This window comes from Chionomys nivalis, chromosome 2 (genome assembly GCF_950005125.1).
Source record: "Chionomys nivalis chromosome 2, mChiNiv1.1, whole genome shotgun sequence".
Taxonomy (NCBI): domain Eukaryota; kingdom Metazoa; phylum Chordata; class Mammalia; order Rodentia; family Cricetidae; genus Chionomys; species Chionomys nivalis.
Genome location: NC_080087.1, coordinates 134202875 through 134228060, shown reverse-complemented (window position 1 = coordinate 134228060; position 25186 = coordinate 134202875). Strand labels below are relative to the sequence as shown.

The following is a 25186-nucleotide window of genomic DNA, read 5'->3' as shown; positions in this document are numbered from 1 at the left end:
TAGAAACCGATTATGAGTGAGTACATCCCATGTTCCTCTTTTTGGGTCTGGGATACCTCACTCAGGATAGTGTTTTCTATTTCCATCCATTTGCACGCAAAATTCGAGAAGTCATTGTTTTTTACTGCTGAGTAGTACTCTAATATGTATATATTCCACACTTTCTTTATCCATTCCTCCATTGAAGGGCATCTAGGTTGTTTCCAGGTTTTGGCTATTACAAACAATGCTGCTATGAACATAGTTGAACAGATACTTTTGTCATTTGATGTGGCATCTCTTGGGTATATTCCCAATAGTGGTATTACTGGATCTTGGGGTAGGTTGATCCCAAATTTCCTGAGAAATCGCCACACTGATTTCCAAAGTGGTTGCACAAGTTTGCATTCCCACCAGCAATGAATGAGTGTGCCTCGTTCTCCACAACCTCTCCAGCAAAGGCTATCATTGGTGTTCTTGATTTTAGCCATTCTGACAGGTGTAAGATGGTATCTCAAAGTTGTTTTAATTTGCATTTCCCTTATCGCTAAGGAGGTTGAGCATGACCTTAGGTGTCTTTTGGCCATTTGAATTTCTTCTGTTGAGAATTCTCTGTTCAGATCAGTGCCCCATTTTTTTATTGGGTTCATTAGCATTTTAAAGTTTAGTTTCTTGAGTTCTTTATATATTTTGGTGATCAGACCTTTGTCTGTTGCAGGGTTGGTGAAGATCTTCTCCCAGTCAGTGGGTTGCCTTTTTGTCTTAGTGACAGTGTCCTTTGCTTTACAGAAGCTACTCAGTTTCAGGAGGTCCCATTTATTCAATGTTGCCCTTAATGTCTGTGCTGCTGGGGATAAACGTAGGAAGTGATCTCCTGTACCCATATGTTGTAGAGTACTTCCAACTTTTTCTTCTATCAGGTTCAGTGTGTTCAGACTAATATTGAGGTCTTTAATCCATTTGGACTTGAGTTTTGTGCATGGTGATAGATATGGATCTATTTTCATTCTTCTACACGTTGACAACCAGTTCTGCCAGCACCATTTGTTGAAGATGCTCTCTTTTTTCCATTGAATACTTTTAGCTCCTTTATCAAAAATTAGGTGTTCATAAGTTTGTGGGTTGAAATCAGGGTCTTCTACTCGGTTCCATTGATCAACTTCTCTGTTTTTATACCAATACCAAGCTGTTTTCAATACTGAGGCTCTGTAATAGAGTTTGAGGTCAGGGATGGTAATGCCTCCAGACGATCCTTTATTATATAAGATTGTTTTGGCTATCCTGGGTTTTTTGTTTCTCCATATAAAGTTGATTATTGTCCTCTCAAGATCTGTGAAGAATTTTGATGGGATTTTAATGGGGATTGCATTGAATCTATAAATTGCCCTTGGTAGAATTGCCATTTTTACTATGTTGATCCTCCCTATCCAAGAGCAAGGGAGATCCTTCCATTTTCTGGTATCCTCCTCAATTTCTTTCTTCATTGACTTAAAGTTCTTGTCAAATAGATCCTTTACTTCCTTGGTTAGGGTTACCCCAAGATATTTTATGCTATTTGTGGCTATCGTGAAGGGTGATGCTTCTCTGATTTCCATCTCTGCTTCCTTATCCTTTGTGTATAGGAGGGCAACTGATTTTTTGGAATTGATCTTGTATCCTGCAACGCTACTAAAGGTGTTTATCAGCTGAAGGAGTTCTTTGCTGGAGTTTTTGGGGTCGCTTATGTACACTATCATATCGTCTGCAAATAATGAAAGTTTAACTTCTTCCTTTCCGATTTGAATCCCTTTGATCCCCTTATGTTGTCTTATTGCTGTTGCTAGAATTTCAAGCACTATATTAAAGAGGTATGGAGAGAGTGGACAACCTTGTCGTGTTCCTGATTTTAGTGGAATAGCTTTGAGTTTCTCTCCATTTAATTTGATGTTAGCTGACGGCTTGCTATAAATTGCTTTTATTATATTTAGGAACGACCCTTGTATTCCTAATCTCTCTAAGACCTTTATCATAAAGGGATGTTGAATTTTGTCAAATGCTTTTTCCGCATCTAATGAAATGATCATATGGTTTTTTTCTTTCAGATTATTTATATGATGGATTACATTGATAGATTTTCGTATGTTGAACCAGCCCTGCATCTCTGGGATGAAGCCTACTTGATCATAATGGATAATTTTTCTAATGTGTTCTTGGATTCGGTTTGCCAGTATTTTATTGAGTATTTTTGCGTCGATGTTCATGAGTGAGATTGGCCTGTAGTTCTCTTTCTTGGTTGTGTCTTTGTGTGGTTTTGGTATCAGAGTAACTTCAGCTTCATAAAAGGAATTTGGCAATGACTTCTCTGTTTCAATATTGTGAAATACATTAAGGAGTATAGGTATTAGGTCTTCTTGGAAGTTCTGGTAGAATTCTGCATTAAAGCCGTCTGGACCTGGGCTTTTTTTGGTGGGAAGGTTTTTTATAACAACTTCTAATTCTTCGCGACTAACAGGTCTATTTAGATTGTTCACCTGGTCCTGGTTTAACTTTGGTATATGGTACATATCTAAAAAAGTGTCCATTTCTTTTACATTTTCCAATTTTGTGGCATACAGGTTTTTGTAGTAAGATCTAATGATTCTCTGAATTTCGTCTGTGTCTGTGGTTATGTCTCCCTTTTCGTTTCTGATTTTGTTAATTTGCGTATTCTCTCTCCGCCGTTTGATTAGTTTGGATAGGGGTTTATCAATCTTATTGATTTTCTCCAAGAACCAGCTTTTTGTTTCATTGATTCTTTGGATTGTTTTCTGTGTTTCTATTTTGTTGATTTCAGCCCTCAATTTGATTATTTCCAGTCTTCTACTTCTCCTAGGTGAGTCTGCTTCTTTTCTTTCTAAAGCTTTAAGGTGGGCTATTAGGTCTCCAATGTGTGCTTTCTCCGTTTTCTTTATGTGGGCACTTAATGCTATGAACTTTCCTCTTAGCACTGCTTTCATAGTGTCCCATAGGTTTGAGTATGTTGAGTCTTCGTTTTCATTGAATTCAAGAAAGACTTTAATTTCTTTCTTTATTTCTTCCTTGATCCAGGTGTGGTTCAGTAGTTGACTGTCCAATTTCCATGAGTTCATAGGCTTTCTGGGGATAGCATTGTTGTTGAATTCTAACTTTAATCCATGGTGATCTGATAAGACACAGGTGGTTACCGATATTTTTTTGTAACTGTGTAAGTTTGCTTTGTTACCGAGTATGTGGTCTATTTTCGAGAAGGTTCCATGAGCTGCAGAGAAGAAGGTATATTCTTTCTTATTTGAGTGGAATGTTCTATAGATGTCTGTTAAGTCCATTTGATTCATTACCTCCCTTAATCCTCTTATTTCTCTGTTAGGTTTCTGTCTGATTGACCTGTCCATTGGTGAGAGAGGAGTGTTGAAATCTCCTACTATTAGTGTGTGTGGTTTGATGACTGCCTTGAGTTTTAGTAACGTTTCTTTTACATAAGTGGGTGCTTTTATATTAGGGGCATAGATATTCAGGATTGAGACTTCATCCTGGTGAATTGTTCCTGTTATGAGTAAAAAATGTCCATCTCCATCTCTTTTGATTGATTTTAGTTTGAAGTCAACTTTCTTAGAAATTAGTATGGCCACACCTGCTTGTTTCTTAGGTCCATTTGCTTGATAAACCTTTTCCCAGCCCTTTACTTTGAGTAGATGTCTGTCTTTGTGGTTGAGGTGTGTTTCTTGTAAGCAACAGAATGTTGGATCCTGTTTTCGTATCCAATCTCTTAGCCTGTGCCTCTTTATAGGTGAGTTGAGTCCATTGATATTAAGTGATATTAATGACCAGTGGTTGTTAACTCCGGTCATTTTTCCTTTCTTTCTTTCTTTCCTTCTTTTGGTAGTAGAGTTTGTGTGTTTCCCTTCTTCAAGTTGTGCTGGTGAAGGGTCATTAGATGTCTGAGTTATTGTGGGCATTGTTGGACTCCTTGGTTTGTGATTTTCCTTCAATTACTTTCTGAAGGGCTGGATTTGTGGCTACGTATTGTTTAAATTTGTTTTTATCCTGGAAAATTTTGTTTTCTCCATTTATAGTGAATGAAAGCTTGGCTGGGTATAGTAGTCTGGGCTTGCATCCATGGTCTCGTAGTTTCTGCAGTATATCTATCCAGGACCTTCTGGCTTTCATGGTTTCCATAGAGAAATCAGGTGTAAGTCTGATAGGTTTACCTTTATAGGTAACTTGACCTTTTTCCTTTGCAGCTCTTAATATTCTTTCTTTATTCTGTATGTTTTGTGTTTTGATTATTATATGACGAGGAGATGTTTTTTTTTGATCCAGTCGATTTGGTGTTCTGTATGCTTCTTGGACCTTCAAAGGAATATCTTTCTTAAGGTTGGGAAAGTTTTCTTCTATAATTTTATTAAATATATTTTCTGGACCATTGAGCTGTACTTCTTCTCCTTCTTCTATCCCTATTATTCTTAGGTTTGGTCTTTTTATTGTGTCCCAGATTTCCTGAATGTTTTGTGATGAGAATTTGTTGGTTATGCTGTTTTCTTTGATGAGAGTGTTTATTTTCTCTATGGTATCTTCAGTGTCTGAGATTCTTTCTTCTATCTCTTGTAATCTGTTGGTGGTACTTGTCTCTGTAGTTCCTGTTCGTTTATTCAAATTTTCCATCTCCATCCTTCCCTCGGTTTGTGTTTTCTTTATTACTTCCACTTCATTCTTCAAGTCTTGAACCGTTTCCCTTACCTGTTTGATTACTTTTTCTTGTTTCTCTTGGTTTTCTTGGGTATCTTTGAGAGATTTATTCATTTCCTCTACCTTTTTGTTTGTAATCTCTAATTGGTTGTGGCAGTTTTTCACCTCCTGTTTAAGGTCCTCTATTATTTTCATAAAATTCACTTTTGAGTCGAATTCTTCTAATTCTTCTGGATTAGGGTGTACACTTCTCATTTCGGTATTCCTGGATCCTGGTGATGTCACGTTGCCTTTCAAGTTGTTGGGGGAATTCTTGCATTGGCGCCTGCCCATCTTTTCCTTCAAATGGAGCCAGGAGAGGCCTGATGTCTTGGACCAGTCTTTGCTGTGACTAACTCTCTAGGTGTATCTCCTCAGTGTAGGGGCAGGAACCGTTCCCTTCCAGATGAACTCCTCAACACCAAAACATGGATGCGTGGTATTCCAATGACCCGCGTAAAGAAGGCCGAATGCAAGGGGTCGGGCGGGGTCGAGTAGAACACAGGCGACACTGCAGTACAAGCTGGAGGTGCCTGCACTCCCTTTCGGGGGTTGCTGAGGCCTGCCCGCTAGGCAGGCACTCACTGCTCTGGTTGGGTAGCCTTAGTGTAGGGGCGTTTGTGCTCTCTACCGGGACCGTCCGCCCCAGGATAGTACACACTCACCCGTCCCGATGAAACTTCTCGGCACCTACACAGGAACTCCTGGATGCCACAATGAGCCAGGGACAAAGGGAAGTAGGGTGCAGGCAGAGCAGGTCCAGGAGATCACAGCAGAGACTGCAGCCCCAGCAGCAGGGGCCCGCTTTCCCTGGCGGGGACCTTGAGGCCTGCCCTCTAGTCAGGCACTCACTGGTCTGGGCTGGTAGCCTTAGTGAAAGGGCAGGAAACTGTTCCACAGCTAAGGACCTTGCAGACAAGGCAGGCTTGGGGGTGGGGGTGGGGGGCGGGTGTGTAGGAAAGAAAGCCTTGCAGCAGGAGCTGGGGGGGGGGCGTTTGTGCTCTCTACCGGGACAGTGCGCCCCAGGATAGCACACACTCACCCATCCAGATGGGACTTCTCAGCACCTATGCAGGGATTCCTGGTGGCCCCAATGAGCCCGGGACCAAGGGAAATAGGGGGCAGGGAGAGCAGGTCCAGGAGATCACAAGCAGAGACTGCAACCCCAGCAGCAGGGGCCTGCTTCCCCTGGCGGGGACCTTGAGGCCTGCCCTCTAGTCAGGCACTCACTGGTCTGGGCTGGTAGCCTTAGTGAAAGGGCAGGAAACTGTTCCACAGCTAAGGACCTTGCAGACAAGGCAGGCTTGGGGGTGGGGGTGGGGGCGGGTGTGTAGGAGAGAAAGCCCTGCAGCAGGAGCTGGGGGAGGGGCGTTTGTGCTCTCTACCGGGACCGTCCGCCCCAGGATAGCACACACTCACCCGTCCCGATGAAACTTCTCGGCACCTACACAGGAACTCCTGGATGCCCCAATGAGCCAGGGACAAAGGGAAGTAGGGCGCAGGCCTATCTCATTTTTCTTACATATGTTTGAAAACTGTACATTCTGAATAGATTATGCACCCATAAAATCTAGCAGTTTGTCTAGCTCTCTTGTAATCTTAATATTTTCTTCTGTTTCTTTGTTTCTTTATCCCACAAGTTATATATTAATTTTAGTGTTTTACATTTTCAATATTTGTTCAAATTTATCCAAATATTTAAGGGCATTTTTTCCCTCACAATACTATGGATTTCAGACTTTTCCTCTGGAGTCTTTTTCCTTCTTCTGAAGTATATCTTCTTGTTCTCTTAATAATGGTGTACCAATAGGGCTGTTTTGTTTTTCAGAAAAAGTCTTTTCCCCGGCAGCTAGTTTCCTTGGCTATTTAATGTTAGACTGAAAACACGCTGTTTTTTGTTTCTGTTTCTTTTCTTGCATTTTTTTCTTTTAAACTGGTTTCTGGCTTCTACTATGAAAATTCAGTTCTCAGCCTTAGTATTGTCTCTATCCATGATCAGTCTCTTCTCCATCTATATTTTTAAACTCCATTGTCTTTGCATTTGTTTTATTACTCTCTAAAACTTAATGAACATTTCCTTATAATCCTTGTTATATACCTTTATATATCTTTATATACCTTCTTGGTATTCAGTATACACCCAATGACATATGTTAAAATGTTTCATAATTTGGGGGGATTATGCCTTCTAATATGTCTCATGTCCTTTCTCTCTTTTTTTATGGAATACCTTCTGTATTTAGTACATTAGTAGGAGACTACAGTAAATAATGTCCATTAAATCTTTGCTCATAATTTCTCTATTTCCTTGACTCTGTACTCCATCCTGAGTAATTCATTCAAACTTATTTTAGGTTCACTTGAGAATATCAGTTTCTTTTATGTTTCCTTCTGATACTCTCCTGTTGCTTCCAAAGTACAAGAATCACCACCTGACATGTCTTTACGAGTCCGGTAGTTTCTGTGGGATGCCAGTCCTTGGTTGGCTCTTGTGTGAGAAGCACAGATAGACTGGCTTTCATTCCCCTTTGTTTTCCCTGTAGAGTACTTCAGTTAGCTTATTCTGGAGAACTTGTGAGATATTATTAACTTGGGATAACTTCCATGTCATTTTCTAATTTCTTGGAATAAAATACATTTAATTGCCTTAAGATGTTAATTATGTGGCTGAAATTTTCAGAGAAACATGGGGAGGTGATTCTCACGGCTTGGCTCTTTTCCCTCTCAAGAGTCAAACTCCTTTGCTAGAAGAATATTCCAGGTGTTGGGGGGAGCATTTCTAGCCACCCTTCTACCAAGACTGTAATCACTGCTTTGACTCCTCTTTCTTTTGACTTGATTGTCAGATCCTCCAAGATTCACCGTCTTCCCGAGCTTCACACTCCTAGTCCCAGCATTTACCGGAAAGGCCATCTTAAATCCTAAGTATAGACAGTTTCCACCATTCACTCTTGGCTCTTCTACTTGTTTGTTTTTTGTTAATCAAAAAGCCTAGCTTAAGGATTTCTTTAATTTCCCATGAGCAGAATAATACATTTAAATGCATATTTGACTTTATTTAACCAGGATCTATATGTTTTTATCATCAGATCCTGAGACTTGATTTACAATTGGAAGAGAAAGCATGACTCCATTTGTTATTTGTTGAGGGAATGAATGCATGGTTTTCTTTTATAAAGGGCTGGATTCAAATAAGGCTCTGGGTTTGATGTGGATAGGAACATACCTGGTGCCAGGCATGATTGTGTTTAATTGGCTCCAATTCACATTTGACATGGAAAACTGTTTGTGAAATTGCAGAATTCCAGAGGACATGGTAATGAAGTGGAGACTGATGCCCGTTATACCTTGAGAAAGCTAGAGATGGGAATTTCTGGTTGATAAGGAGCTACACAATAAAAAGTTGTCGTTATATTTGTAGTTACAAGCTATGGTTTATTGCTCTGTCTAGGGATGTTCATGGTGATTCATTGTTATAGGAAGAAATAAAATAGGGTTCACAGAGGAGGAGCTTTTATTGGATTATGAGGTGCCCTGACATAAAGTGGGGGGAGATGATGTTTACCCAGCTCTGTTGTCACTGCTTATGCAGACTATGGATCATATAGTAATCAAGATTCCTTTTGAACCTCTGGAATGTTCTTCAGAGTGACTCCACATTCAAAGACTGGTGGGTGAGAGGGCTGTTTGATAAGTCCTTTAGGTACTGGACCGAATTAAACAAGCTCTGTTTAAAAAAAAAAAAAAAAAAAAAGCCTTCCTTCGGGACAAATGATCTTGGTGGTGTGTGTGTGTGTGTGTGTGTGCACATTCTAGTAGAATCCAGAGGAAATAATTACATGACAAACGTCACTCTTCTCATGCTCTATACCTTTTGAGGTTCCGGGGTGGGCATTGTAATCAGGATCTCTTATTAACCCAGAATAGGATAAGTAGGCTCGGCTAGCTGAGCAGCAAGTCACAGGGATCAGCTGTCTCTGCCTCCCCAGCACTAGAAATGCAAGCATTTTCTACTTTTCCTGGCCATTTATGTGTATATGTGTGTGTATGTATGTGTGTGCTTGTGTGCCTGTATGTGTAAATATATATGTATTTGTTATAGAGATGAAACTCAGGTCTGTTTCTTGGACTCGCTAGTCACTTAAGACTTGAGTTACCACGTTGAGTGGTGAGTTAGGAGACTTGACCAAGACCATCACACATCTAAAGAGCTGCCTTTGCACTGGGGGTCTGGAAAGGTGAGGGACTTTCCATGCCAGCCCCTTGGAAATAGGACTTGAGTGAGCCATAGTTGAACAGATAATGTGCTAGTTACCTGTTTTGACTTCAGAAGTCTGTAGGCTTTTGTTTCTCTCCTTTCTCTGTGCCTTATTTTCTTTGAATTAGAATTTCTAGGCATACAATGTTAAGCTGGCATTGCAGACACAATGCCATTGGCTCCAAGGAAGTCTTGATTTTGGATTTTTTCCCAGATTACACATCTGCCCCTCTCACCTAAATCTCAGAGCATATGGCAGAGGCAGAGGGGGAGATTAGAAATCATCTCTGTGTTGCTTCCAAAGTGTCGAAGTGAAGACACATGCTTCACCTGAGCCTGAGGTTGCTACTGTGTTGTTCAAAGGGTGTGGTTTTTTCCTTGTGACTTGTTCTCAGGAGTTAAGAAATGTACAGTGTGCTGCAGTCCTGGAGACGTGGCATACTTCCTAGAAGGAATGCAGAGTGCAGAACAAAGTAAAATCCTGACTCTGCTTTTAAGGAACTCACCTAAAATGTTTAGCAAGGAGGGTAAATTCAACATGATCCACTTTTTGCTTTACAACCTATTCTTAGTCAACTGGTAACATATAATTTTTTTATAAACTATACTTTTATATAAAATATTTATTGGAACAGTCATTTTTCCCAGGCAATATTAGCCATTGCCTTTCCTTATGAAACTACAAACACTCAAAATTCAGAATATTGAATGTAACCCACAGGTAGCATGGGTCTAACAAGGTCCAAGGTAGTGTTATGAAGCTGTGTTCCTTCTGATCTGGAGAACTGTCAAGGTTGAGAAGAGAGGAAGGCAAGTGCCCATTCGAAATCAAGTACTGTCTCCTTTTTTAAGCTAATAAGCCTCATATTCTGAACCCATCCCCAACATTTTCTTACCTCACTCAAACTTTTATCATTCATCTTTATATTCTTCAATATCATTGACTCCTTTCTTTACCCCAAGGAGAGATAATCAAGATTTAAAAACAGTAGAGAAAAAACATAGGAAGTGTTCAGAAGCCCTGTGAGTTGCTAAGCTGTGGATCCTGGGCAGGGCTGATGGGAGCTGCATGCTGCCTGTTTTGTGTTCCTCCTAAGGACTCTCACTGGGTCATTTAGATAGCAAACAGATTAACCAGCCTAAACGTTTCCCTTACTTAGAGGTCTTCATTGGGAGAAGTAGATAACTACATTTACAAAGGGAAAGGTGAGCATTCTACTGCACGTTATATCATTTAGAGAATTAAAATGGTTCACAGATCTAAATAATACAGTTGAGACCATAAAGTTTATTGAAAAAAATTAGTGTCAGTGGGTTAGGCAGAATATTTTAGAAGGCAAAATTATGAAATATGAAAGAGAAATCATTGAACTTAAAATTTTTAAATGTTTGCTTGTAGCATGAATTCTAATTGGTCTTAATGAATAAAACATAGAGTTTAGGGAGTGAAAGCAGCCACCATGGAGACCTTTTACCTCTACCAATGCTCAGATCAAAGGGGCCATCCTGTCCTCAGACAGACTGCATCCTTAGACTGCAACTGTCTCCACCAAATCTCAGACTGCACTGAGCTCGTGTCTCCTCCCATCTTACATTCTTCTCTCTGCCCAGCCATATCCTGTCTCCACCTCCCTAGTGCTGGGATTAAAGGCATGGGATCCCTAGTGCTGGGATTAAAGGCATGGGATCCCTAGTGCTGGGAATACCTTTGTGTGAGCTCTGTTTCTCTTTTAGATAGATTCAATCTCTGTAATCCAGATGACCTTGAACTAACAGAGATTCCTCTGCCTCTGTCTCTCAAGTACTAGGATTAAAGCTTTGTGCCACCACTGCCTGGCCTCTGTGGCTTACCAGTGGCTCAGCTCTGCACTCTGATCTTCAGGCATGCTTTCTTTGTTAGATTACAGATAAAATGTCATTACATTTTCTGTTTATTATATTTGTTAATGTGTGTATGTAAATGTGTGTGTGTGTTCAACTTGTGAAAGTCAGTTCTTTTTTGTATCACGTGGGTCCCTGTAATTGAACTCAAGCGTCTCTCTGGCCCAATGCTTACTCTTTAAACAACACTGAAATATTTGAGAAATTTTGGGCTGAAAACAATTGAAAATTTTCTATGCAGCAAAGGATCTGTGTACAGAACACCCAGTTAGCCAGAGACGCTGCTGCTTTTTCAATGAAAGCAAAGAAGCATGTAAGATCTAAGTTATTCTGCTTTTCAATTAGCTAGTATATTTGGGGAGAGGTTTGCTTATTTGTCTTTTTGGTTTTATTTATTTTTTATTATTTATTTTGAGGCAGAGTTTTACCATATATTCATGTATCTGCTGCAGATCTAGCAATCACTGTGTAGCCCAGGCTAGCCTTGAGCTAGCAACAATCTTCTGTTTCAGCACCCAAACTACTGAGATTACAGGTATGTGCTACCATGTCTGGCTGAGTTATTTTAGATAAATATAATTAGAGACTGAAGGAAACAGAGTGAATAAAATAGAAACAGTAAGTACACTGTTGAAAATGTTAGAGACAACAGCATGGGACTTGATAATGCATTATCTGTGTAAGTCTTTGTCTGTGTATCCACATTTCTGTGTGAGTGACCATAGAGACAAAAGAGGAGTCAAATCTCCTGGATTCGGAATTCCAGGGAGTTGTGAGCCTCTTTTGTGGGTGCGGGGGGGGGGGACTGAACTCCAAGCCTCTCTCTACAAGAGTAGCATGTTCACTTCACTGCTGAATCAGCTCTTCAGCCCTATAGCAGATTATGGGTAAAGACAATTGATGAGATCTAGATGAAGAATCAGAAGATAGGCAACACCCTCAGAGCCAAGTTAAAGCCTGCGGGGAAGTCCAACTGAGAGGAGGAGGTTTTCCGAAACAGGAGCTGGGGACTTCAGAGACTAGTCAAGGTTGGTGACGTAGACTAAAAAGACATCTGCACTGAGGTGGTAGTTGAAGCTTGGGTTTGTCCACAAGATTGCACAGATTAAATTAAGTAATAATTCTTTGGAGGACTAGCAGTCATTAATTCATTTGGTTAACTAAAAGCCGGAGATGAAGGCAAAGGCAGTTACCAGAGTTAATGACCAGTCTCATTTTTTCCTATTATCATGTTCAGTGGTTTGAAACAACTGGAGGTTTTTTCTCTGAAAATTAGCAGCTGTGTGAAAGCACAGTTCCTAGCAGATATAAAATTGGTATCAAGTTTAATCAACTCGTGTTTATAGGAGATCTTAGACTCACAAATGAGACATTTGTTCATTTTGTAAATATTTAAGAAATTAAGTACATAGATGTCATTAGTTGTTAAGAATTTGTGCTAGTTTCTTTTCATTATAATTTTGCTTTGGTTTGTTTCGCTTGTGTTTTAAGAAAACGTCTCCTTATATAGTCCTGAATGGCCTCAAAATTTCTTTGTAAACCACGCTGACCTCAAAGTTGCAGCAATCCTCCTGCATCTACCCTCTAAATGCTGAAATTCTAGGTATGTACCACTACTCTTGGCTTCCGCATAATCTTACATAATTACTTTTTAAATGCAAGGTTTTTTTATAATCCTATTCTGTCTATTATGATCTATTGATAAGTCCGCTTACTTTTCAAGTTTTTCATCTTCATAGATTAGTACATAAGTTTTCTTATTATTTGGAAATGTGTCTATACAATCATACAAACAGATTATAGCTTTGTAAGGAATCACTTTGTTTTATCTATAGTAAACTAATGGTGGTAATTTTAACATATTTGACCCCCATAAGCTCATAGGGAGTGGCACTATTCGGAGGTGTGGCCTTGTTGGAGGAGTGTGTCACTGCAAGGGCAGGCTCTGAGGTCTTTTTCTGAAGCTTTACTCAGTGTGTCGGTCAATTCCTGTTGCCTCTGAGTGGAGATGTGGAACTCGTGGCTCCAGCACCACATCTGCCTGCATGCCAGCATGCTCCCATCATTGCTCATAAATGAATTGAACCTCTAAAACTGTAAGCTACCTACCCTCAATTAAATGTTTTCTTTGTAAGAGTTGCTGTGGTCATGGTGTCTATTCATAGCAATAAAAACCCAAACTAAGACACTAGTAATACATTTCACATAAACAAAATCTTAAATTTGGGGTTGCATACCCCTTATGTCTCTTAAATAGCAAAGCAGAAATTTTCATTTAAAAAAATCTATTAAACTCGTTTGTTTTCAGACCAACAAGAAACTACAACACACAGGGGCATGGGTTGGGATACCCTGCTTGTGGGTAAAGGAACACTCCATGTTTTTGCCACTAACAGCAGCTGGCTCTGTGGTATTAGCCTTCATGCTGTGAACACAAAGTTCATTGCATTATCATGTGTAAGACAGATTTACAGGGAGCTTAGGCAGAGTGAAGACTTCTTTGAATAGGCCTAAATTGTCAACTTGCTCTCTGCCATTGGGGAGGACAGGATGGGACACGGAAGAGAAGTGCTTCCCAGCTGCCAGGTCTGGTCGTCAACAGCGAGATGTCTACTCAGCCTCGCTATGAGGGCTCTACACCTCATCTTCTGTGAACGTCAGCAAATGACTGTTGCTTTCACACTGACTTTCCCCTACAAAGAGAGCATTTATCGTGGGGGGGGGGGGTCAGGGCAGAATCCCAGGCACTGTTTTTAAGAAACTTTTATTTGTTTATTTTTTTTAGATTTATTTATTTTACTTTATATCCATGATTATTTTGCCTGAATGTGTGTGTGTGCGTTGTGTGTGTGTGTGTGTGTGTGTGTGTGTGTGTAGTGCCTGCAGATGTCAGAGAATCTATAGGATGCCCTGGAAGTAGAATTATGGATGGTTGTGAGCTAACATGTGGGTTCTGGGAGTTGAACCAGGTTCCCCTGGAAGAACAGCCAGTGCTTTAACTGCTGAGCTGTCTCTCCAGCCCCAGTTACTGTCTGTTTGCCTCTCTCAGTATTGCTGCTGACACATTATGGCTTTACTGAAGAGATGTTCAATGTAATGAGTCATTTTGAAACAATTTTGTTCTAGTATAAAAAGGAAAATACAATTCATATTAGGGAAATAGTGACTAAGGATATAGTTCTATTATTAAAATGAATATTCCACTCTTTTCAACATTAGGCATTTGTTAAGTTCAGTCCCAGTCAGTGCAAGTCACATACTAGTCTAACAAAGTTAAAGATTATTCAAATCTTTGGGTTTTCTAAAAGTCAATTTTATTAGGTGCCCATTATCTTATATTAAATGGGCTATCAACTAGATCTTACAAATCCTTCTATTCATACAGAACGTTATCATCATGAACTTTTCTCTAATAGAAAAAAATATACCTTGAGAGGAGGCATTTAAAGTTCATTACAAGTAGCTTATACCTCCGAGAAGGCCTTCAAAAGACTCACCAGGAACGTCAAGGCAGGAAATTTAAATGTTTATTATACGATTATGCTACTAGGTCTTTGAAAATGCACAGCTTCTTTTTCAAATACACTTTGCCTTCAACACTAGCATTTGAAGAAATAAAAAGTTATTTTGATTGGCTATTGATTTCATGTCTACCAGACACACTAAATAGAGGGGTTCTAGGAGTGAAGCCTCTACACAAATCCTGGCAGCTGAGATAGAATTCGGCAACTTTTAACCAGACATAGAGATTTCATGGAATCCAGAACAAACAGCCCAGTGCAAACCATTTTATTCAGTTACAGATGCAATGGCGTTTTAAGAAATAATCTGAGCTGCCAGCACATCATAATATGGAAAGGAGTGTGAATTCAGTTTTCTAGCCACTGATCCACATAAACCCTGTATGTCAAAAATGTAACTATGGGGTCTCATTTGCAGTAGGAGTGTTTATTCATCACCCTGCAAGCACATGAGCAGCACAGGGCACTGAGAGAGAGTCAGTGTGGGCAAGAGAAATGTTGATGCCTCAAACACAGAAAGCCCTTGATGGCAACGGTCATGGTTCCTGTTGCTATGTTCTACGGCGTCCTTCGTCCCTGTTCACATGGCCGCTTTTCTCCACTTGGAGTATTTCAAGGAGCAAGAATTTGGCTCCAACAGATCTAAGTTATTTTTCTTCTTCATACATCGAAATAAAGCCTTTTCAACACTTGGTCTGTTCTCAGCCATTATCATCAAGGGGAAGAATAAGTGATGGAAAATGGCTGTGTTCTCTTTGTCAATGTGTATGTTTGTATATCGGGCATGTTTTTCTGAGTCAAGTTAAAGGGTACAAGTGATGGAATGATGGGGGGACATGCCATTTTGGGGGCTTGCTTTTGAGCTGCCTTTAGAGGCAGAGCTATTAACAGCATTTCAACAACAAGAATCTTATCATCAATTTAATGGCACCAACAAAGGTAAAGGCGTCCTCCCACAGAATTTAGATACCTGCAGCTGTATCTCCAGAGATCTGTTTCTTTTCTATTCATTTCAATTTTCGAACTAAATCTCTGTCTCTTCTAATCTATTTTGAAATTTTACAGATGTGTATGTCAGGGTTATTTTAAATGGTTGGAGTCACTCTAAGCTTCCTTCTCTCATTGCACTGGAAGAAAATGCTCTGATCCCGTTCTTGTTCTCCCTTGCAGTCCCGTGCTGTGACTCCGCTTTAGCCAACTCTGATAGCAACACTCCTCTCACATTTGTCTGCTCTTGCAATTTGAACCACAGAAGAAGTAATTTCTGATTTGTACACAAGATACCATGAGAGGATATGAAAATGTTTGCTGTGGGCAGTGAATTGTCGTCAGAAAGCGCACAAGTTCCACACGTGCAGCAGCGAGGACAAGTCCTTCATAAATGAAGGGCTCTGGAGCAGACAGGGCCAGTCTTCGCCACAGAGAACAGGGCAGCAGGGCTTAGAGGCAGGCGTGATCTGCAGGGGCTACATTCATCAAGGAGGGATTTGGCTTGAGCGTGGAAGGTTTGGATGGATTTGAATCACTATAGAAAAGAGAGGAAGGCATTCTAGGCAGCAGGGACAGCAATGCAAGCTCAGAAGCAGAAATGTCATGCAAATGTCATGGTATCCCTAATTTTAATGATTTCGCTGTCCTATGAGGTGACTTTGATCTCATTTTAATTTACATCAGCAGCACAAGATTCCAGTTTAGTAGCTGGCTTCCTGTAGAAAGAAGGAAGAGAGAAGACTAAATGTTGAGTAAATATATCAGACAAATGATAATGGTAAATAAAATATATAAAATTTTAGTGTCTAGCTATTGTAAGCATATTCTTCCATCTGGGCTTGGCTTTAAGAAGATAGAATTCTTAGGGCATCATAAAGAAACTCAGACATTCAAGATAAGTAATCTAATCTCTAAACCAGAGGAAGGATGTTTTTCTTAATACTGTAATAAAAAAGAAGGCTGCTGCCATATTTTATATGGCACCAACTCTGTTGGTTATTAATCAAACTTTTCTAAAGCTAGACTGCCGTCCGGCTTTCTTCCCAGAGCCTTTAGTGAGTGAGTCCTGTGAGCACAGCTATCATTCACTCGCCTGCCTTCTCCAGTGCAGAAGATGCTGACAACAGAATGTTGCAGAGTCGACTGCAAGAACTCGTTAATGCTGTGCCAAGTGGGAAGTGCTGATCATCAAGGGTTTGATTACCAAGTAAGCTAGAAGCTAGGTGTCACAGTGTCCCGTGACAAACATGTATGAGTAAAAGTGCATAAGGATGGAGACAGACCAAGTATGCCCAGCTTCTGTGCTTGCTCCCAGAAAACACACTATTCTGATGTATTAGTAGAAAAATGAGTATCAGCTTGGAAATTAAATGGACTCAGAACAAAAGAAAGGTAGAAACTCAGGCCGAAGGCTCTGAGTGGGGCTGTGTGACTTCAGGTGCCAGGATACCACTTAGGATGCTGGGCTGTTCAAGATGTTAAAAATCTACTAGGAAGGTAAGACAGAGAAAATTGAATATTTTAATTGTTTTTATTGAGCTAAATATTTTTCTCTGCTCCCCTCTCTTCCTTTCCCCTCCTCTTCTACCCTCTTCCATGTTCGCCATGCTCCCAGTTGACTCCGGAGTAAAATCTTGCCTTTTTCAACTTCTCATGTTGATTAGATCCCTGTATGTCTCGCTTAGGGTACTCATTGTTGTCTAGGTTCTCTGGGATCATGATCTGTAGGCTGTTTTTTCTTTGCTTTATGTTTAAAAATCACTTATGAGTGAGTACATATGATATTTGTCTTTCTGGGTCTTGGTTACCTCACTCAGTATGATGTTTTTTAGATCCATACATTTACCCGCAAATTTCAAGATGTCAATTTTTTTTTCTGCTGTGTAGTACTCCATTGTGTAAATGTGCCACATTTTCCTTATTCATTCTTCAGTCAAGGGGCATTTAGGTTGTTTCCAGGTTCTGGCTATGACAAACAATGTTGCTATGAACATAGCTGAGCACATGTCCTTGTGGTACGATTGAGCATCCTTTTGTTATATGCCCAAAAGTCGTATTGCAAGGTCTTGAGGTAGGTTGTTTCCTAATTTTCTGTTAAATCGTCATACTGATATTCAAAGGGGCAGTGCCAGTTTGCAATCCCACCTGCAATACAGGAGTGTTCCCTTTTCCCCACAACCTCTCCAGCATAAGTTGTCATCAGTGTTTTGATCTTGGCCATTCTTACAGGTATAAGATGGAATCTCAAAGTTGTTTTGATTTGCATTTCTCTGGTAACTAAGGATGTTGAACATTTCCTTAAGTGTCTTTCAGTCATTCTAGATTTCTCTGTTGAGAGTTCTCTGTTTAGGTCCATACTCCATTTTTTATTGTATTATTTGTTCTTTTGATGACCAATTTCTTGAGTTCTTTATATATTTGGGAGGTCAGTCCTCTGTCTGATGTGGGGTTGGTGAAGATCTTTTCCCATTCTGTAGATTGTCATTTTGTCTTGTTGACAATGTTCTTTGCTTTACAGAAGCTTCTCAATTTCAGGAGGTCCCATTTATTAATTGTTTCTCTCAGTGTCTGTGTCACCGGGGTTATATTTAGGAAGTGGTCTACTGTGCCAATGCGTTCAAGAGTACTTCACACTTTCTCTTTTATGAAGTTCAGTATGGTTGGATTTATGCTGAGGTCTATGATATATTTGGACTTGAGTTTCATGCATGGCAATAGATAAGGATCGATTTTCATTCTTTTACATGTTAATATCCAATTATACCAGCGTCATTTGTTAAATATGCTTTCTTTTTTCCATTTGATATTTTTTGCTTCTTTGTCAAAATTCAGGTGTTCATAGGTGTGTGGATTAATATCTGGGTCTTCGATTCAGTTCCATTGGTCCTCCTGTCTGTTTGAATGCCGATACCAGGCTGTTTTCAGTACTGTAGCTCTGTATTAAAGTTTGAAGTCAGGGACTGTGATGCATCCAGAAGTTCCTTTATTGTACAGGATTGTTTGGATTATCCTGGGTTTTTTTCATTTCCATATGAATTTGAGTACCATTATTTAGAGGTTTGTAAAGAATTTTGCTGGGATTTTGATGGGCACTGCATTGAATCTGTAGACTGCTTTGGGTAAGATTGCCATTTTATTATGTTAATTCTACCTACCCAAGAGCATGGGTGGTGTTTCCACTTTTTGGTGTCTGCTTCAATTTCTGTCTTCAAAGATTTAGAGTTCTTGTCATACAAGTCTTCCACTTGTTTAGTCAGAGTTACTCTGAGATATTTTATGCTGTTATTGTGATGAGTAATGTTTCTCTGATTTCATTCTCAGCTCATTTATCATATATGTAAAGGAGGGCTACTGATTTTTTGAGTTAATCTTGTATCCTGATACATTACTGAAGTTGTTTATGAGTTATAGAATTTCCTTGGTAGAATTTTTGGAGTCGCTTATGTAAACTATCATATCATTAGCAAATAGTGAGAGTTTGACTTCTATTTCCAACTTGTATTCCCTTGATCTCCTTTTGTTGACTCATTACTCTACCTAGAACCTCAAGTACTGTATTGAATAGATATGGAGAAAGTGGACAACCTTGTCTTAATCCTGATTTCCGTTTAGTTTGATGTTGGCTGTTGACTTGGTGTATAATGACTTTAATTATGTTTAGGTATGTTCCTTATATCCCTGCTCTCTCCCTCTCTCCAAGACCTTTACCATGAAGGGATGTTGTATTTTGTCGAAAGCTTTTTCAGTATCTAATGAGATGATCGTGTGCTTTTTATTTTTCAGTTTGTTTATATGATGGATTACATTGACAGATTTTTTTAAATTTATTTATTTATTAAAGATTTCTGCCTCCTCCTCACTACCGCCTCCCATTTCCCTCCCCCTCCTCCAATTAAGTCCCCCTCCATTGTCAGCCCGAAGAGCAATCAGGGTTCCCTGCCCTGTGGGAAGTCCAAGGACCACCCACCTCCATTCCGGTCTAGTAAGGTGAGCATCCAAACTGCCTAGGCTCCCACAAAGCCAGTACGTGCAGTAGGATCAAAAACCCATTGCCATTGTTCTTGAGTTCTCAGTAGTCCTCATTGTCCGCTATGTTCATCAAGTCCGGTTTTATCCCATGCTTTTTCAGACCCAGGCCAGCTGGCTTTGGTGAGTTCCCGATAGAACATCCCCATTGTCTCAGTGTGTGGGTGCACCCCTCGCAGTCCTGAGTTTCTTGCTCGTGCTCTCTCTCCTTCTGCTCCTGATTTGGACCTTGAGATTTCAGCCCGGTGCTCCAATGTGGGTCTCTGTCTCTGTTTCCTTTCATCGCCTGATGAAGTTTAATATTCAGGAGGATGCTTATATGTTTTTCTTTGGGTTCACCTTCTTATTTAGCTTCTCTAGGATCACGAATTATAGGCTCAATGTCCTTTATTTATGGCTAGAAACCAAATATGAGTGAGTACATCCCATGTTCCTCTTTTTGGGTCTGGCTTACCTCACTCAGGATAGTGTTTTCTATTTCCGTCCATTTACATGCAAAATTCAAGAAGTCATTATTTTTTACTGCTGAGTAGTAGGCTAATATGTATACATTCCATACTTTCTTCATCCATTCTTCCATTGAAGGGCATCTAGGTTGTTTCCAGGTTCTGGCTCTTACAAACAATGGTGCTATGAATATAGTTGAGCATATACTTTGTTGTATGATAAGGCATCTCTTGGGTATATTCCCAAGAGTGGTATTGCTGGGTCCAGGAGTGGGTTCATCCAGAATTCCCTGAGAAACCGCCACACTGATTTCCAAAGTGGTTGCACAAGTTTACATTCCCACCAGCAATGGATGAGTGTAGCCCTTTCTCCACAACCTCTCCAGCAGAGGCTATCATTGGTGTTTTTGATTTTAGCCATTCTGACAGGTGTAAGATGGTATCTTAAAGTTGTCTTGATTTACATTTCCCTGATCGCTAAGGAAGTTGAGCATGACCTTAAGTGTCTTTTGGCCATTTGAACTTCTTCTGTTGAGAATTCTCTGTTCATCTCAGTGCCCCATTTTAGAATTGGGTTGATTAGCCTTTTAGGGTCAAGTTTCTTGAATTCTTTATATATTTTGGAGATCAGACCTTTGTCAGTTGCGGGGTTAGTGAAGATCTTCTCCCAGTCAGTGGGTTCCCTTTTTTGTCTTAGTGACAGTGTCCTTTGCTTTACAGAAGCTTCTTAGTCTCAGGAGGTCCCATTTATTCAATGATGCCCTTAATGTCTGTGCTGCTGGGGTTATATGTAGGAAGTGTTCTTCTGTGCCCATGTGTTGTAGAGTACTTCCCACTTTCTCTTCTATCAGGTTCTGTTGTACTAAGAGCGGCGGGGCTGTGTCTCCGGCACCCAGCCGCCCGCATGGCTAGCTTATGCCCCGAAATAATTACACGGAAACTGTATTCTTTTAAACACTGCCTGGCCCATTAGTTCCAGCCTCTTATAGGCTAGCTCTTACATACTGATCTAACCCATTTCTAATATTCTGTGTAGTACCACGAGCTGGCTTACCAGGAACGATCTTAACCTGCATCTGTCTGGAGTGGGAGAATCATGGCGACTCCTGACTCGGCTTCTTTCTCCCAGCATTCTGTCTGTTTACTCCACCCACCTAAGGGCTGGCCTATAAATGGGCTAAGGCAGTTTTCTTTATTAGTTAACCAATGAAAGCAACAGATAAAATACAAGAACCACCTCCATCAAGGTTCAGTGTGTTCAGACTGATATTGAGGTCTTTAATCCATTTGGACTTGAGTTTTGTGCATGGTGATAGATATGGATCTATTTTCATTCTTCTACAAATTGACATCCAGTTTTGCCAACACAATTTGTTGAAGATGCTCTCTTTTTTCCATTGTATACTTTTAGCTCCTTTATCGAAAATCAGGTGTTCATAGGTTTGTGGGTTAAAGTCCGGGTCTTCTATTTGATTCCATTGGTCGACTTCTCTGTTTTTATGCCAATACCAAGCTGTTTTCAATACTGAAGCTCTGTAATAGAGTTTGAAGTCAGGGATGGTAATGCCTCCAGACGATCCTTTATTGTATAAGATTGTTTTGGCTATCCTGGGTTTTTTGTTTTTCCATGTAAAGTTGATTATTGTCTTCTCCAGATCTGTGAAGAATTTTGATGGGATTTTGATGGGGATTGCACTGAATCTATAGATTGCTTTTGGTAGAATTGCCATTTTTACTATGTTGATCCTCCCAATCCAAGAGCAAGGGAGATCCTTCCATTTTATGGTGTCCTCTTCCATTTCTTTCTTCAAAGACTTAAAATTCTTGTCAAATAGATCTTTCACTTCCTTGGTCAGAGTTACCCCAAGATATTTAATGCTATTTGTGGCTATCATGAAAGGTGATGCTTCTCTGATTTCCCTCTCTGCTTCCTTATCCTTAGTGTATAGGAAGGCAACTGATTTTTTGGAGTTGATCTTGTATCCTGCCATTGGTAGAGTTTTGGGGGTCGCTTATGTATACTGTCATATCATCTGCAAATAACGAAAGCTTAACTTCTTCCTTTCCAATACGAATCCCCTTGATCCTCTTATGTTGTCTTATTGCCATTGCTAGAACTTCAAGCACTATATTGAAGAGGTATGGAGAGAGTGGACATCCTTGTTGTGTTCCTGATTTTAGTGGGATGGCTTTGAGATTTTCTCTGTTTAATTTAATGTTAGCTGTCGGCTTGCTGTAAATAGCTTTTATTATATTTAGGTATGACCCTTGTATCCCTAATCTCTCCAAGACCTTTATCATAAAGGGGTGTTGAATTTTGTCGAATGCTTTTTCAGCATCTAATGAAATGATCATATGGTTTTTGTCTTTCAGTTTATTTATATGGTGGATTACATTGATAGATTTGCATATGTTGAACCATGCCTGCATCTCTGGGATGAAGGCATGATCATAATGGATAATTTTTCTGATGAGTTCTTGGATTCGGTTTGCCAGTATTTTATTGAGGATTTTTGCGTCGATGTTCATGAGTGATATAGGCCTGTAATTCTCTTTCTTGGTTGGGTCTTTGTGTGGTTTTGGTATCAGTGTAACGGTTGCTTCATAAAAGGAATTTGGCAATGACCCTTCTCTTTCTATATTATTAAATACATTAAGGAGTATAGGTATTAGCTCTTCTTGGAAGTTCTGGTAGAATTCTGCATTGAAAACATCTGGTCCTGGGCTTTTTTTGGAAGGGAGAATTTTGATAACAGTTTCTAATTCTTCGCGACTAATATGTCTATTTAGATCATTCACTTGGTCTTGCTTTAGCTTTGGTATATGGTACTTGTCTAAAAAAATGTCCATTTCTTTTGCATTTTCCAGTTTTGTGACATACAGGCTTTTGTAGTAAGATCTAATGATTCTCTGAATTTCCTCTGTGTCTGTGATTATGTCCCCCTTTTCATTTCTGATCTTATTTATTTGCGTGTTCTCTCTCTGTCATTTAATTAGTTTGCATAGGGGTTTGTTGATCTTGTTGATTTTCTCCAAGAACCAACTTTTTGTTTCATTGATTCTTTGGACTATTTACTGTGTTTCTGTTTTGTTGATTTCAGCCCTCAGTTTGATTATTTCCAGTCTTCTATTCCTCCTGGGTGTATCTGCTTCTTTTTTTTCTAGAGCTTTCAGGTGTGCTGTTAAGCCCCCAATGTATGCTTTCTCCATTTTCTATAAGTGGGTACTTAGTGCTATGAACTTTCCTCTTAGCACTGCTTTCATCGTGTCCCATAGGTTTGAGTATGTTGTCTTTTTATTTTCATTAAATTCAAGGAAGACTTTAATTTCTTTCTTAATTTCTTCCTTGACCCAGGTGTGGTTCAGTAGTTGACTGTTCATTTTCCATGAGTTTGTCGGCTTTCTGGGGGTAGCATTGTTGTTGCCTTCTAATTTTAATCCGTGGTGATCTGATAAGACACAGGTGGACACTGATATTTTTTGCATCTGTGGAGGTTTCCTTTGTTCTGAGTATGTGGTCAATTTTTGAGAGGGTTCCATGAGCTGCAGAGAAGAAGGTATATTCTTTCTTATTTGGGTGGAGTGTTCTATAGATATCTGTTAAGTCCATTTGCTTCATTACCTCCAACAATTCTCTTAATTCTCTATTAGGTTTCTGTCTGATTGACCTGTCCATTGGTGAGAGAGGTGTGTTGAAGTCTCCTACTACTAGTGTGTGTGGTTTGATGTCTGCCTTAAGTTCTAGTAATATTTCCTTTACATAAGTGGGTGCTTTTATATTAGGGGCATAGATATTCAGGATTGAGACTTCATCCTGATGAATTGTTCCTGTTTTGAGTATAAAGTGTCCATCTCGATCTCTTCTGATTGATTTTAGTTTGAATTCTGTTTTGTTAGAAATTTGTATGGCTACACCTGCTTTTTTCTTAGGACCATTTGCTTGAAAAATCTTTTCCCAACCCTTTACTCTAAGTAGATGCCTGTCTTTGTGGTTGAGATGTGTTTCTTGCAAACAACAGAATGTTGGATCCTGTTTTCGTATCCAATCTCTTAGCCCGTGCCTTTTTATAGGTGAATTGAGACCATTAATATTAAGTGACATTAATGACCAGTGGTTGTTTACTCCGGTTAATCCTATTGTTTTTGGTAGTAGAGTTTGTATGTCTCCCTTCTTTGAGTCGTGCTGGTAAAGGGTTGCTAGATGCCTGAGTTATTGTAGGCAGTGTTGGCAATGTTGGATTCCTTGGGTTGTGATTTTCCTTCTATTACTTTCTGTAGGGCTGGATATGTGGCTACGTATTGTTTCAATTTGTTCTTATTCTGGAATGTCTTGTTTTCGCCATTGATAGTGAATGATAGTTTCGCTGGGTATAGTAGTTTGGGTTTGCATCCATGGTCTCTTAGTTTCTGCAGTACCTCTATCCAGGACCTTCTGGCTTTCATGGTTTCCATAGAGAAGTCAGGTGTAAGTCTGATCGGTTTACCTTTATAAGTTACTTGCCCTTTTTCCTTTGCAGTTCTTAATATTCTTTCTTTAATCTGTATATTTTGTGTTTTGATTATTGTATGGCGAGGGGATTTTTTTTTTATCCAGTCTGTTTGGTGTTCTGTATGCTTCTTGAATATTCAAAGGAATATCTTTCTTTATGTTGGGAAAGTTTTCTTCCATAATCTTGTTAAAAATATGTTCTGGGCCTTTGAGCTGTGACTCTTCTCCTTCTTCTATCCCTGTTATCCTTAGGTTTGGTCTTTCTGTTGTGTCCCATATTTCCTGAATGTTTTGTGATGAGAATTTGTTGGCATTGCTGTTTTCTTTGATCAGTGCATTTATTTTCTCTACGGTGTCCTCAGAATCTGAGATTCTTTCTTCTATATCTTGTATTCTATTGATTATGCTTGTTTCTGTAGTCTCTGCTCATTGACCTAGATTTTCCATATCCAGCTGGTCCTCAGTTTGTGTTTTCTTCCTTGCTTCCATTTCAGTTTTCAATTCTTAAACTGTTTCCATTACCTGTTTTATTGTTTCTTCTTGGTTTCCCAGGGTATCATTTACTTATTCATTTCTTCAAACTTTTTGTTATACTTCTCATCCATTTCTATAAGGGCGTTTTTTACATGTTGTTTAAGGGATTCTATTGCTTTCATAAAGTCAATTTTTTCCACTTCTTCTGTGTTAGGGTGTTCAAGTCCTTCTGTTGTAAGATCATTGGGTTCATGTTGTTTTTATGATTGTTGGGTGAATTCTTGCCTTAGCTCCTGCCCATCTCCTCCTATCGATGCTATCTAATGGGTCTTTTAAAGCAGGATCAGGTTGTCCTGCTGGCCAGGGGCCCCACTTACAAGATGCCCTCGCTCCGTTTCCT

The 25186-nt window shown here is 39.7% G+C and overlaps 1 protein-coding gene across 1 annotated transcript in view; it reads left to right on the top strand.

The window, feature by feature from the left end:
- Pard3b (par-3 family cell polarity regulator beta) overlaps positions 1-25186 on the top strand; it is a 1010698-nt gene that overhangs the window by 645513 nt on the left and 339999 nt on the right. The gene's annotated exons all lie outside the window — the stretch shown is intronic.